The sequence below is a fragment of the Coffea eugenioides genome, chromosome 10, assembly GCF_003713205.1.
Source record: "Coffea eugenioides isolate CCC68of chromosome 10, Ceug_1.0, whole genome shotgun sequence".
NCBI classification, from domain to species: domain Eukaryota; kingdom Viridiplantae; phylum Streptophyta; class Magnoliopsida; order Gentianales; family Rubiaceae; genus Coffea; species Coffea eugenioides.
Genome location: NC_040044.1, coordinates 34,545,347 through 34,555,827, shown reverse-complemented (window position 1 = coordinate 34,555,827; position 10,481 = coordinate 34,545,347).

Sequence of the window (10,481 nt, the reverse complement as noted above, 5' to 3'; positions counted from 1 at the left end):
TTTCACTTAAACAAAATAAGAGCATGGGGTTATGGAAGTATTTAGACACATAAGAGTAGTAAACTTAAATTTCACTTGGTTTGGTTTTAACATAATTACTGTATGGAGAGTAGATCTAAAACTATACAGTTATACTATAACAATATTTGGGCATTATAATATTTATATGGACACAGTATATATCTACATGAATGTGAATAGGCACTCATTTAGATATTTTTATTGTTAGGTAAGGTTGACCTTTTTCTAACACTATTTTCTTATTATGACCTTCTTTTATCTTTTAGGACACTCTATCCTTTTTATTCTGAGATTACTTTCTTACCCTCTCTGAGTATAGGTAAGTGCTCCTAAATTTTGATGTACAAATGAGAAGAGGGCTATTTATATTTGTTCATGAAAAAGATGAGTCAACGCCGGAAGATGAAGGTGATAACACGTTTCACCTCAGTATGTCACACGTGTTGTGCTGGTTGACAAGTGTCATCACAAGATGACATGTGGCAGAGAAGAGTCACATGACCTGACACGTGGTAGATGAAAGACAAGTGTCTGGAGATGTGGTAAAATGTTTTAACTAATTGTCTTTGGGTACTTGAGGTTTGAATAAACTGTATTCAGACTTCAGATTCTCAGCATTCAGGACTTATTTCTGTGTAATATCATTTAAGTAAATGGCATTTACCTAAATGAGTTTGCATGTAAATAAGGAAGTACCCTATTTGGATTCAATAAAAATAGTTTTAAGGGCCAAATTCTTAATGGGTAAAAAGTCAGCTTTCCCCCTGAACAACAAATTTCGAGTTTTCAAACCAGGGTTTAATTTTAAGAGTCTAAGTTAGTAGGATTGTATGATTAGAAAAATTCTAAACAAAATTAGACTTAGCCTAATTTAATCACAGAGAACAATTACTGAGATTTTTTATTCTAATTTTCTAAGTATTTTAAATACCTAAAATTTTATGGCATTTAGTCTACATAAACTAGTCACACTTGGGCACATATGTTCCCAAACCCTATCATGTCTTATATAACTATAATTATGCTAGTGGGATGAACTGCATTTATTGAGTGCTTTATCATGCCAAGAAATCCTCCTTTATAAATAAGACTAGATTATCCAATTGTGGGGTCTGACACAGGATCTAAATTCCTTAAAAACTTTGTAAGATAATTAGATCAATTTTCAGATTGTATTACTGTTTTGATATCATATGATTATACACTCATATTGTGATCCTACAAATTACTTAAATTTGAATCACAATCAATGTTGCAACTAAGTTTGAGCTTGAAACCTTCTTATTATGTTTGACAATAATATATCTATATTCAAGTTACTTGTCTATAAATTTAAGATTTTGACATTGATTGTCCTTTTTTTCATATAAAAAATAGTGTGGTATTTATATAAATCTATTATTAGGCATCAAAATAGAGATCAGCACTATGTGCTGTATTGGAATAATTTCTATAACTACTAGTGACATTAATCTTTTAAATATTTTTTTGATAGAAAAGATCATTTCATTTAATAAATTTGTACAAATGACAGAAAATACATCAAACAAACATGACACAAATATATATAGATCTGAAATCAATAGATATAATAAATTTAAGAAATCAGCACAAATAAATAACATTGATACTCCTACATATCTTCTATCCAGATAAATTATTGTAACTCAATGCATTTGTGCATGTTTTCTGACAGTCAGATCTGATTAAAATTGGTTCAAATCCAAAAAAATAGATCTAACAATAATGGAGAAATTGTAGATCTGAAAAACTAGATCTTGGATTTACAAAATCTCAAATTTCACAAAAAAAATAAAAATAAAAAATTCTCACAATGAAAAAACTAGGAGAAAAAATAAATTCTCACTAGAAGAATTTATGAGAAAATAAAACTCTCACTCATAGATCTTAGAAGAGAAGAATCTCCCATTAGGAAACTTTAAGAATGAATTTATTCACACAAAAAAAACTAAAAACTAGAGAGAGGGTTCCCTCCAATGGAGAAAGACCCAATTTGTTCTTTCTCCTATGGAGAGATAAAGGAGATTTTGACTAAAAGAGTTCTAGAGAGGAGTGTGAGGACTCAAAAATTTTCTTATTTTATCTTATTTTACTGGCTTGTTTAATTATTTATTCACCTGTTTTCCCCGAATAATTTATTTCAACCATTTTATATCTATTTACATGGAACAATGCCTCACTTATATTTTTAAAACGTTCCGTTAGCAAATTTAATTTTCTGCGGCTCGTCTAGTAAAGAATAGCGAATACACGTTTTTCGAAGCGATATTCGATCCGAGAGTGCAATAATCATGGAGAATTAAGAATGATCAATAGTAGGCTAAGAAAATTTAATGGAGGGATTAGAGGTGAGTGAGTTTAAGCTAAGCTTTTACCGCGCGCGCGTCGATAGTTTTCCAAAAGTCGTGCCGGTACAAACTAATTGGAGATTTGAGAAATTAATGCTTGTGAGGATTCATGTTTTATTTTTAAAATAATTATTTTTATAATTATTTACCCTAGTATTAGTTAATTGTATTATTGTTACATGAATTACTCCTAAATTGCGCCTTATCGCGCGCGAATCGAAAGTTCGCGTCAAAACGATTAAGTGCAGATTTAAGAAACTTATACTAGATTACTAAGAGTGAATAATTATATTGTTAAAGGAATTACATTTGAGGATTAGTACACAAGTGAAACAAACAAGAGAGAAAACGGTGGTACGACACCCGCGCACGACACTATTCCTAGTTGACTTTTGTTAGATTTTTGGCCACAAATCCCTTAAGCTTCCAAAGGAAGCTTCACAACACAAAACCCTCTCTCTCTCCTCTCCATAGCTCGGCCGAAACAGCAAGGAAAAAGAGGAAGAAGAGCTCCACTTCATCTTGCACTATTTAGCTTCCATTTCCTTCACAAAACACCATCCAACTCACTTACTACTTGGAGATTAACTTGAGCTTGGAGGAAGACTTCGTCTTGGGGGATTTCTTGGAGCTTTAGTGGTGGAAATTTCTGGTTCTTCAAGGGTTCAAGAGGTAAACCCATCAACTCTTCAACCTTTCCATTTCCTTCAAGATTTACGGTTGGATTTGCAAGGGTTTGAACCCTAAGCATGAAACTAGGTAAAGGATTTGAGGAACTCACTTTATCTTGTTTTAATCTCTAAGATAGCGGCCTTGAGGAGACTTCTAGGTAGCTGCCTTGAGGATTAAATGCTTGTTTAATATTGGTTATGTGTTGTATGAGATGTATATGGTTAGAGAGTGAAGAAAAAAAAAACCAAAGGAAGTTGGTGTATGAAATTGGCCGAATCTGTCCAGTGAATTTCATGAATGCCTTTCGAATTTTTGTTGGTTGTTTGGCTGTGAAATTGGTAGGTATATGTTGGATATTGTGTGTAGAAAGTTTTTACCAAAAATCATTTGATTTGGTTGCGCAAAACTTGAAATTTCGAAATTGGAAGAAATTTGGAAAACATGTTTAGGCTGTCTGAACAGTGTACCTTTGATCGAACCTAACTCTTTGTTCCAGTGGTGAAAGTTACCGACTTTAAGCTGCTATATCTTTACGTTCAAAACTCCAAATTTAGTTCCATTTGTCCTGTTTGAAACTTTGTTTGGAACTCATATTGTGTTACAAATTTCAAAGGTTAGTTCATTTTTTGTGAATTTTGCCGAATTTTCAAAGATTGCCGAAAAACATGATTGAAACTGCCTTGCGTGTTCAGATCAGCCACTTTGAGTTAAAAATTGAATGCCTTCCATTTAGAATCTTGGAAAAATGTCCTCTAGGAACTTTTAGTACTTTGAACCAAGATTCCAACGGTGTAAAGTTTTCCAATTTTGGACCTACTGAGTGCAAGTTCTGATTTTTTCTAAATTTGACGCGTAAAACTGAAATTTTCCGACTTGATGGGAAATGAGTTTTGGGAAACTTTTCACTAATCTTTGATATTAATTGATTGTTTTAAACTCGATTTCATGAAGGAAATCAGTTTCTCTTGTGTTATTAAACCCTCACTTTTGAATCTCGATTTTCGAGATATTGAGGTTTTTCGAGACATTGTTTTAATTGGAAAACGAACGTACATTCTTCCTTGTTTGGCAAGGAGTTTGTAAGTATTTATGGGTAATAGTTAATTGTTATGTTTCCAGGCGCTTAAGAGGATCTTGAAGAGAATCCCGAAGCCGACCATTAAAGATCTTTTGCACTTACTCCCTTATTGTGATTTGGTGAGTTTCAAGTGCATGATTTGTTGTAATTATGTGAATTGCTTCTTATGGATTGAATGGTTTATAACTGTTGAATCGAGTGTGTACGTTATCACACTTATTCTCTTTTAACTGATGGTACAACTGAACTGCTCATAACTGATGGTACAATTGAACTGCTCCTAACTGAATTCTGTTTGGATGACTGAATGTCGTTGGAGTGAATCTCCTCGACCTATAACTGAATTGGGGGATGCCCAAATCTCAATTGGCCGGCCTTGCGACTCGAGCCAGCAAGGGCTTGGTCGAGAAGCTCGGTGAACCATGAGATAACTGTATTCTTGATCTATTAAGAGATCTCGCTTGGCCTACTCGAGCAGTAGTGCCTTTTATAGAAGTGCGGGCCCGGGGCGGTTGTAATGGTGGACGGAACTGTGAAGAAAGTGGAGTTCTACGGACCTAATGCCGACCCGGTTGATGGAGTGTCATCGCGGGGAGATATTTGAACGAGTCTTGGCGTAGCAAGTGGAAACTAGCTCCTGAGAGCTCCTGTATCCTCATTGAATGTGTTTAATTGAAAATTGTGAATTTGCTTAAATGTCACAGCTTTATTTCTCGCTTAAATGCTATTGCTACTTGAACTATGTGTTTGCATGTTTTCTTGGCCTCACTGAGCGTTAGCTCATCCCATTGATTTATTTTCCTTAACAGGGGCCGAATTGGAAAGAGTTATGGAGAAGCCGACTTGAGGCACTTTTGATTAGGGTTTTGAATGTATTTGACTAGATATCTTTTAGAAGTTGTATATTTTGGGAAAGTGGATGTACTTTGAAACTTATGAGGTAAGATTGAATATTCATGTATGGAAATGACTTCTTGTCTTTATTTCGACTTTCATTATTAGTCGTTATCCTTTAAGTTTGAACTGGAATTGTACTGAGTCCTGACGAGAGTTGGGCAGGCGTCCCGCCGATACCCTTTTGTTCGCCTTAGGGAGAAGCGGGGGCGTCACAAGGAGAATCTTTTAAGTATTGTAATGCACGTCTTTAGGAGCAAAGTCAAAAAATCAAAGGAAAAAGAGAAAAATGTCCCTCACATCTATTCTTCAACTTATTTTCCTAGCCAAGAATGTGGCATCAACTGCTTTTGGCTACATGCTATTGGTGTTACCATCAGCCACAACTACTGTTTATCACAAAATTTCACTAAAATTCAACTCTTCACTCAGGTTTTTTTGCGTAGAATCTAATTTTAATATTAAATTTTCAAAAAAAAAGAATAAAAAAAGATTGGCAGATAGAATCTAACATAACTAATATCGAAAAAAATGTTAGTGCTTTTTCTATTAATTGTATGATTTTAGAAAAAAAAGAAACTAATATCGAAATCAAATTCTATTCACCAGTGTTTTTTTTTATATTTTTTACCCACATTCATTTATTTTTTATAAAACAAATATTAAAATCATATTTTACGTGAAAAATTAAGTAGAGAGTTAAATTTTGGTGAATTATTGTGATGAAAAGTGAAGGTAGCCAATGACTACACCACAAGCACAAGAGCGAAGGAACTATGACAGGTGTCATATTCTCGACTATAAAAATAAGACAAAGTAGAAAGAAGTGTGAAGGGCATTTTTTTTTTCCTGTGATCTTCTGATTTTGCCCCTAAAGTTTGTAAGGCATGAGATGCGTATGATTTATTTTAGACAAGAATATTTTTAAAAATGAACCAAGGGACTAAAAGTATACATTTTTCATTTGTGAGGGACGAAAAATCATTATTTCATATGTGAGGGACGTAAAAAGTACAGAGTCAATATGTAAGGGACAAAAAAATCATCATTTTGTATGCCAGGGACGTAAAAGGTGCAAAGTCAATATGTGGGACTATTTGTATGATTTTCTCAAATTCAAGTTTATAAGTAAACTATACAAGCTACTTGAGCTTGACTCAAACTCGGCTCTAAATATTTGGTTGAATCCGATTCGATAAATAAATAAATCAAACTTAAACACAATTTCAAGTTCGTTAAAGGAAAAATTGCACCAATCGACCCTCACATATTAATAATACTAAATTTTTGTCCCTCAAAATCAAAATGAACAATTTTAGTCCTTAACAATGTAAAATGCTCGCTTCTAGTCCCTGGTCAATTTTTTGTTTGAATTTTGACCGAATTCTATCAGATTCCATCATTTTTCCTAATGGGTTTTGTAGATTTTCCACCCTAATTTGTTGGAAAGTTATTTCAACAAATTTTACAATTTGAATTTGCCATCAATCAAGTTCTCAAATCATTTCAACCAAGTCCCAAGCTTCAAATCAAATTAAAATCACCATGCAAACACAAATCAAAGGATCAAATGAGAAATCCAAGACTCTAAATTTTCTACTCTATTTTTTATCATAAAATATGAATAAAGTTGCAATCAAATTACATCCAATGATTGTTAGTGGTTGTTTATATTAACCTTAAGTGAAAGCCATCACCTATTAAACCTATAATCTTTATGGTGATTACTGAGAAATAAATCAACAACAAAATTGTGAAATGCATACCTAGGGGTGCAAACTAGTTGAATCGATCCCAAACAGTGCTATGCTAGAGTTCGTGCTCGACCTGCTATAGCATTGTTCAAGATCGAACTCGACTCCATTGAGTTGAAATTCTATAAATCAAGTTCGATTCGAACCTAATCGAGCTCGATTAGAAAACGAGGTATTTTGGAAATTTGCAAAAACTTAGTACCTATATATGTAATTTACTATACCCTTATATACACACACATACATATATATATACATATATATATTATAAATATATTTATGTATATATATATAATACGTACTGCTCGACAATGCTTGTGAGCTATCGAGATTAACTAAAAGTGATCGATACTCGACTCGTTTAGCTAAATGAACATCTCAAGTTTAACTCGAACTCGGTCAATGCCAAGTCAAGTCGATCGTTTGACTGATTGGCTAGCGAGCAACTTGCGAACTGCTTGGTTCGTTTGCACCCCTAAGCGTACCTAAATTTATGTTGATTGAGTGGTACTTGAATCTTTAGAGTCTTCGGATGGCCTGCCAGATCAACACACATTAGTTGTTCTTTTGAGAGAGTCCTTTAGTTTCTTTGGTATCACCCTTGATGATGAGATATCAAGAGATAGTAATTGTGTAGTACTAAAATTACGGATTCAACAATCTGTCATTTGAACTATATATATAATTTTATAATTATACTTTACAATTAACCATGTGAACTCAACTTTACTGTCATTATGAAAATATATCTACAACCAATTCAATTCGTTAATGACCCCAACATAGGATCAAAGTGACTTTTATTACTATTTCGTAGCTCTACCTATCAATGGTCGCATATGTTGATACAATTGAATAACATGAATTATAATGTGGATGCATAGTAAGAAAATTTCATACAATATGATCTTAACATGCCTCTATTTAACTAGTCCACTTGAAACCTTTTGTGGGATCAAATCATACTAAAATTGGAGTGCAAATAAATTTAAACTTTATTTATGCATAAGATATCCTTAAAATATTAACAACCAAAAAAAATCCAATGTTATAAGAACATTTAGGATAACAAACTTTCACTAAAATTAAACATCATTTAATAACTTGATACCCATATAAACAATATGCTTATAGAATACTTTGAGTGGCAATCTCTCAGTAAGCAGATTTGTAACCATAAAATTTGTTTTAATATTATATATAGACAGCTATTTGCTTTGTACTTTTTCTTTAATAGCCAAGAACTTGATATCGATATGTTTTGATTTTGTCGAGATCCTGTTATTTTCATAATATTAAATTGCTGACTTATAGTCATAAAATAATTTGATTGATCTTTCGATACTATCCACTAGATGTAATTTTGTTACAAAATTTTGTAATTCAATTCCATAATTGGATGTCTCATAACAAGTTATGAATTCTATAGTCATTGTAGAAGAGGTTATAAGAAACTGTTTCATACTCTTATAAGATATGGCACCCCTAGCCAATAAGTAGATTTAGTCTAATCTTGATTTCATACTATCTTGATATCCAACATAATCAAAATCAGTATACCTAATGATCTTGGATTTATCTAATCTTTGATACGTAAGCATGTAATCTTTTAGTTGTGTAAATATTGCAAGACCCATTTGGTTGCTTTGCAATGATCTAATGCTAGATTACTTAAATATCTATTCAATATCCTAGTAACGTAAGTAATATCCGAACACGTATAAATTTAAATATACATTAGACTCCTTACTACTGATGCATAAGGAATCTTTTGCATTTTCTTTTTCTCAAAAGTATTCATGAAACATTAATCGAGACTAAACTCGTTTCTTTTTTGATATACAACGGTGTCATTTGATTTACAATTTTGCATGTCATATTTTTAAAAAACTTTTTTGATATAACCTTTTTGTGATAATCCAATAATACTCCAAAAGTAATCCCGATGTATTTATATGTCTAGTACAAAAGATGTGTCACCAAAATCTTTCATATCAAAATTTTTAACTGGAAATTTCTTAATTTTATGCAATAAGTCTATATCATTAGTGACAAGTAAAATATCATCAACATATAACACAAGAAAAATATACTTGCTCCAACAAAACTTATAGTATATATAATCATCAACTAAATTTATCTTAAAATCAAATGAGAGGATCACTTGATGAAACTCGAAATACTATTATCGAGATGCTTGTTTGATTCCATAGACGAATCTTTTAAATTTGTAAGCCATATTTTTTGAATTTTTTGATACAAAGTTTTCTAGTTGCACCATATAGATCATCTTATCAATATTATCATTGTAAAATGCTGTCTTTATATCCATTTGGTGTAACTCAAAATTGAAATGTGTTACTAATGTCATTATGATCCTAAAAGAGTTCTTCTAAGAAACCAAAGAGAAAGGTTTCTTTATAGTCAATGCCTTCGTTCTATGTAAAGTCCTTAATGACAAGGTGAGTTTTGTACCTTTTCAGATAATGTCTCGAATCCCTTTTGATTTTAAATATTTCTTTACAACCAATCAGTTTCGCTCCTTCTATCAATGGAATAAAATCTCATACATCATTGTTTTTCATGGATTTAATCTCTTCATTCATATATCGATTCACTTTTGAGAATTTAAACTTTCGAAAGCATGACGAAAGTTGATTGGATCACTTTCCATCATTCTAGTGTTATCCTAATATTCTTGAAAAAATACGATGTAATCATCTAGCACTGTACTTCTTCTTTCTCAATAGATATTTTTAGTGACACTGATTCTTGAGGTAGTATAATTCGTTCTTCCATAATAGTTTCTTAAATGAGAGATTTTTTGACATTATCTTGATTTGTTATATCATGAACAAGGTTAAGAATAACATCCTGATCAAGATTAATGACACCTATGAGAATATTAATATATATTTTTTCAATGGCAAGATCCTTAAATGTATTTCCTCCTCCAAACTCGATATCCTCAAAAAATCGAGCATTTCAGTCTCAAAAATTGATTTAGTAATGGCATCATAAAATTTATAATTCTTGGATCTTTCAGAGTATCTAATAAAAAAAATAACTAACTATTTTTGAATTCAGTTTCTTTTCATTTGACCTATAGGACCTTGCCTTAATTGGACGTTTTCAAATCTATAAAAGTTTCAAACTATGTTTCTCCCATTCCAAAACTCATAAGAAATTTTAGTAGTTCTCTTTGTTAGAATTCTGTTAAGAATATATGTTACAGTCTTAAGTGTTTCTCCCCAAAATGACTCTGAAAAAGTGGAATAATAAATCATATTTCTTTTCATGTCCTTAAGCGTCCTATTTCATTTTTCAATAACACCATTCATAGTGGGTGAATTAGGCATAGTATATGATGAAACGATACCGTATTCCTCTAACTATTTAGCATATGATTTTGGATGTTATTTACCTGAACTGTTATATCTATTATAGTACTTACAATCATGATTAGATATGACGTTTTTTATTCTTTTGTTGAGTTGGTTCTCAATTTCAGTTTTAAAAATTTTAAACACGTCTAATGATTATGACTTTTCAGAAATGAAATGTATGTAACCATTTTTGAAAAATCATCTATAAATATTATAAAATATTATTGACCATTTCAAACAGATGTACAAAATTAAATGACCCACAAATATCTCTATGTATAAGTTCTAAGATGTCCAAATTTTTGTT